This window comes from Otolemur garnettii, unplaced genomic scaffold (genome assembly GCF_000181295.1).
Source record: "Otolemur garnettii isolate 467f Iridium unplaced genomic scaffold, OtoGar3 scaffold00051, whole genome shotgun sequence".
Taxonomy (NCBI): Eukaryota; Metazoa; Chordata; class Mammalia; order Primates; family Galagidae; genus Otolemur; species Otolemur garnettii.
In genome coordinates, this window is record NW_003852446.1 from 9,623,550 (window position 1) to 9,628,743 (window position 5,194).

The following is a 5,194-nucleotide window of genomic DNA, read 5'->3' on the forward strand; positions in this document are numbered from 1 at the left end:
TGAGCCCACAATTGTTTTTAATAGGTTCATTGATACACTTGATATTTATCCACTTTGCTATGTATCTTTTTTTTTTTTTTGGCAGTTCTTTTGGCCGGGGCCGTGTTTGAACCCACCACCTCCGGTATATGAGGCCAGCGCCTTACTCCTTTGAGCCACAGGCGCCACCCTGCTATGTATCTTTTTACATTTTATTCTCAAAATATTTCAAGCATAAACAAAAGCAGACTAGGATACTAGACCTCTGTTTATCCATCATCCAGATTCAATAATTATCAACATTTTTGCTGATCTCCCTTCATCTGCACCCCCATTTTTATGCCATAGTGTTTTTGTTGTTGTTGTTGTTTCTTAAGCTTTTGGCCAGGGCTGGGTTTGAACCCACCAACTCCAGCATGTGGGACCAGTGCCCTACCCTTTTGAGCCACAGGCACCACCTATACCATAGTGTTTTAAAGCAAATCCTAGATATTATGTTGTTACATTAGTAAATGCTTAAGCATGTTTCTCAAACAGGTGACATTAAAACATAACTACCATATCATTATCAGATGTATAAATGCTTATATTGATTACTTGATATTATACATGATCCAAGTCATATTCAGTTTTCTCAAACTGACTCTTGTATTCTTCATCCACACACTCACCCTTTTTGGTGCACTGATTTTTCAGAGAAACCAGGTATTTCTCATGCGAAATGTCTCACAGACTATATCTGGCTGCTTGCTTCTTCATGAGGTCATTTAACTTGTTCTTCTATTACTCAGATTTCCTATAAATAGGTAGTTGGATGTGCAGCTCTGATTAGATTCAAGTTCAATTCTTTTGGTAAGACAACTTTATAGGTGGTGATGTGCGTTCTTCATGTTGTTATCACACCATTAGGCATAAGATCTGGTTTTCCCACTTTCAGTGATGCTGAGAGTGTTGGTAACTTTAGGTACCGTATGTTGATACATACCTTTTGTTTACTCATGTGCTTTATTTGGGATTTTTTTTATTGTTCCATTTTTTCCCTTCTGCTAGTCTAAAAGTTAAAAGAAATTTCCTTTAATATTTCAATAATGATTTCTCTGGCCATTATAGCGTGGTTTCTTTCTTCTTTTTTAATTGAGACAGAGTCTCACTTTGTCACCCTCTATAGAGTACTGTGACGTCACAGCTCACAGCAACCTCAAACTCTTAGGCTTAAGCAATTCTCTTGCCTCAGCCTCCCGTAGCTGGGACTATAGGCACCCACCACAACTCTTGGCTATTTTTTTGTTACAGTTGTTTAGCTGGCCCAGGCTGGGTTTGAACCCATTGCCTTCGGTGTATGTGATTAGCGGTGTAATGGCTGTGCTACGAGCGCGGAGCCTATAGCGTGGTTTCTTAACTTATCAAAGTCAAGCGTTAATTCATACTTTTATGCTTTTCTGAGAAGCACAGCACTTTAACTACACTATCCTTCTGACTTAAATGCTATCATTGTCTCTCATATATACATATATATGTGTGTGTATGTGTATATGTATATATATATATATATATTTTTTTTTTTTTTGGTAGAGATAGAGTGTCACTTTATCGCCCTTGTTAGAGTGCGGTGGCCTCACACAGCTCACAGAAACCTTCAACTCCCGGGTTTATGCAATTCTCTTGCCTCAGCCTCCTGCCACAACGCCTGGCTGTTTTTTGTTGCAGTTTGGTCGGGGGCGGATCTGAACCCACCAACCTTGGTATATGGGGCCAGCGCCCTACCCACTGAGCCACAGGCACTGCCCACACTTTTACTTTTTTTTTTTTGTAGTTTTTGGCCGGGGCTAGGTTTGAACCTGCCACCTCTGGCATATGGGGCCGGAGCCCTATTCCTTTGAGCCACAGGCACCGTTCAATTTTTTTTTTTTTTAAGAGACAAAGTCTCACTTTGTTGCCCTCAGTAGAATACCATGGTGTCACAGCTCACAGCAGCAATCTCCAGCTCTTGAGCTTAGGAGATTCTCTTGCCTCAGCCTCCTGAGTAGCTGGGACTGCAGGCGCCCACCACAACACTTGGCTATTTTTTTTTTGTAGTTTTCGGCTGGGGCTGGGTTTGAACCCGCCACCCTTGGTATATGGGGCCGGCACCCTACTCACTGAGCCACAGGCGCCACCCCGCCCACACTTTTTTGTTGTTGTTGTTGTTGTCATATATTTTAAACTCTCTTGGACATTATTATTATTATTTTTTTTTTTTTTGAGATGGAGCCTCAAGCTATCCCCCTGGGTAGAGTGCCATGGCATCACACTCACAGCAACCTCCAACTCCTGGGCTCAAGCGAGTCTCCTGCCTCAGCCTCCCAAGTAGCTGGGACCACAGGCGCCCGCCACAACGCCTGGCCATTTTTTGGTTGCAGCCATCATTGTTGTTTGGCGGGCCCGGGCTGGGGATTCGAACCCGCCACCTTGGGTGGCGCCTGTGGCTCAAAGGAGTAGGGTGCCGGCCCCATATACCAGAGGTGGCAGATTCAAACCATGCCCTGGCCAAACAAACAAATAAACAAACCCGCCACCTTAGGTGTATGTGGCTGGCGCCTTAGCCGCTTGAGCCACAGGCGCTGAGCCGACATTATTATTTTTATTATATGAGTTCATTTTTGGCCACATTCGTGCTGTTTTTGTTACTCTTCTTTCTTGCATCTCTGATCTTTCCTCCGTAATCATTTTTGTTCTGCCAAAAGAATATGCTTTATAGTTTTCTTTACTACAAGCCTACTGGTGGTAAATGTGCTCAGGTTTTTCTTTTGTCTGAAAATGTCTTTGTGTCACAGCCGAGCACGGTGGCTCATACCTGTAACCCCAGGGACTTGGGAGGCTGAGGCAGGAGGATTGCTTGAGTCCAGGAGTTCAAGGCTAAGGCTGCACTGAGCTATCATCGTGCCTTTGCACTCCAGACTGGGTGACAGAGTGAGATCCCCATCTCTAAAAAAGAAAAAAAGTTTCTGTGTCATCTTTATTCTTTTCTTATTAATGTTCTTGAATGGTATTTTTGCTAGATACAGACTTCTCGTTGGCAGTTATTTTTATTACATTGTTTTCTGGATTCCACTGTTGCTAATGAGAAGTCAGCTATTGCTCTAATTCTTGCTCCTTGAAAAGTAATCAGGGGTGAGGCAAGGGGCTCTCTTGAGCCCAAGAGTTTGAGGTTGCTGTGAGCTAGGAGGCCACAGCACTCTACCCAGGGCACAGAGTGAGACTCTGTCAAAAGAAAAGAAAGAAAGAAGGAAGGAAGGAAGGAAGGAAGGAAGGAAGGAAGGAAGGAAGGAAGGAAGGAAGGAAGGAAGGGAGGATAGAAAGAAAGAAAAGTAAACAGGAGTTTGAAAAACTTCCTTCCTCTATGTGCTTCCCCAATACAATTTCACTTCCGATGTCTCTAGGTGTGAATGTCTGTTTTATTTATCTGTTTGGGTTTTGTCAGGCTTCTTGAATCCAGATATTAATATCTTCTTCTATCTTTTCAAAAGTTGCTTCTTCCCTGTTACCTCTCTCCTCTCCTTTTGGGAGTCCACTGAAATATTTGTTGGGCCTTCTTATTATATTCTTGATGTGTCTTACACTCTTTTTGGAGACAGGGCCTTGCTTGGTTACCCAAGTTAGAGAGCAGTGGCATCATCATGGCTTACTGCAACCTCAAACTCCTAGCTGGAGCAGTCCTCCTGTCTCAGCCTCTCAAGTACCTGGGACTACAGGTGTGTACCACCACACCTGGCTAATTTTTCTATTTTTCATAGAGACAGGGGTCTCACTCTTGCTCAGGCTGGTCTTGAACTCCTGGCCTGAAGTGATCCTCCTGTCTTAGCTCTTACACTTTGGAAAACATGTTTTCTTTCTTTCTTTCTTTTCTTTTCTTTTCTTTTTTTTTTTTTTTTTTTTTTTGAGACAGTCTCCTTATGTCGCCCTTGGTAGAGTGCTGTGGCATCATAGCTCAAAGTAACCTCATGCTCTTGGCTTTAAGTGATTCTCTTGCCTCAGCCTCCTGGGTAGCTGGCACTTCAGGCACCAGCCACAACATCTGGCTATTTTTAGAGACAGGGTCTTGCTCTGGCTCAGGCTGGTCTTGAACCTGTGAGCTCAGGCAATCCACCCGCCTCAGCCTCCCAGAGTGCTAGGATTACAGGCGTGAGCCACCACACCCAGCCTGGAAAACTTATTTTCCATCTTTATGCCTCTCCATACTTCATTCTGGATAATTTCTTTTGACCTAACTCCCAGTTCAGTAATTTCAGTATGGACTGCATATGATCACTTAACTCTACTACTCCTTTTTTTTTTCCTTCTCAGTCTTGTTTCTTTCACTGAGTGTGATATTTTTTTCAGATTCTTCTATATTGCTGCTATATCAATGGTTCATTCCCTTTAATTGCTGAGTGTTATTCCACAATCTGTACGTTCACCTTGTTGATGGACATTTGGATTGTTCGCAGTTTTAGGCTATTACAAATAAAGCTGCCACAAACATTTATGTATTTGTGGGAACATAGGTTTTCAATTATTTTGGCTAAGTGAAATGACTGGTTTGTTTAACATTTTTAGACACAGCCAAACTTTTTTTCCAATGTAGGAAAAAAGTTGTAGGAAAGGGCAGCGCCTGTGGCTCAGTGAGTAGGGCGCCGGCTCCATATACTGAGGGTGGCGGGTTCCAACCCGGCCCTTGCCAAACTGAACAACAACAACAACAAAATAGCCGGACGTTGTGGTGGGCACCTGTAGTCCCAGCTACTTGGGAGGCTGAGGCAAGAGAATCAGCTTAGCCCAAGAGCTAGAGGTTGCTGTGAGCTGTGACGCCATGGCACTCTACCAAGGGTGACAAAGTGAGACTCTGTCTCTAAAAAAAAAAAAAAAAGGTGTAGGAAATACAGGGAAAATGTTTTTTTCCATTTTACAATTCCGCTGACAGTGTTAAGAGTTCTAGTAGGTCTGCATTCTCACCAGCACTTATTATGGTCAGTCTTTTAAAACTTTAGTCATTGTAGTGGGTATGTAATGATATCTTGTGTCTTTTCTCTTTTTATTTTACTTGTAAATAATATACAATAAAATTGATGTTTTTAGTGTACAGTCAATGTGCATTTAGAAATCTTTTTTTTTGAGACAGAGTCTCACTTTGTCACCCTCGGTAGAGTACCCTGGCGTCGCAGCTCACAGCAACCTTAAATTCTTTTTTTTTTTTTTT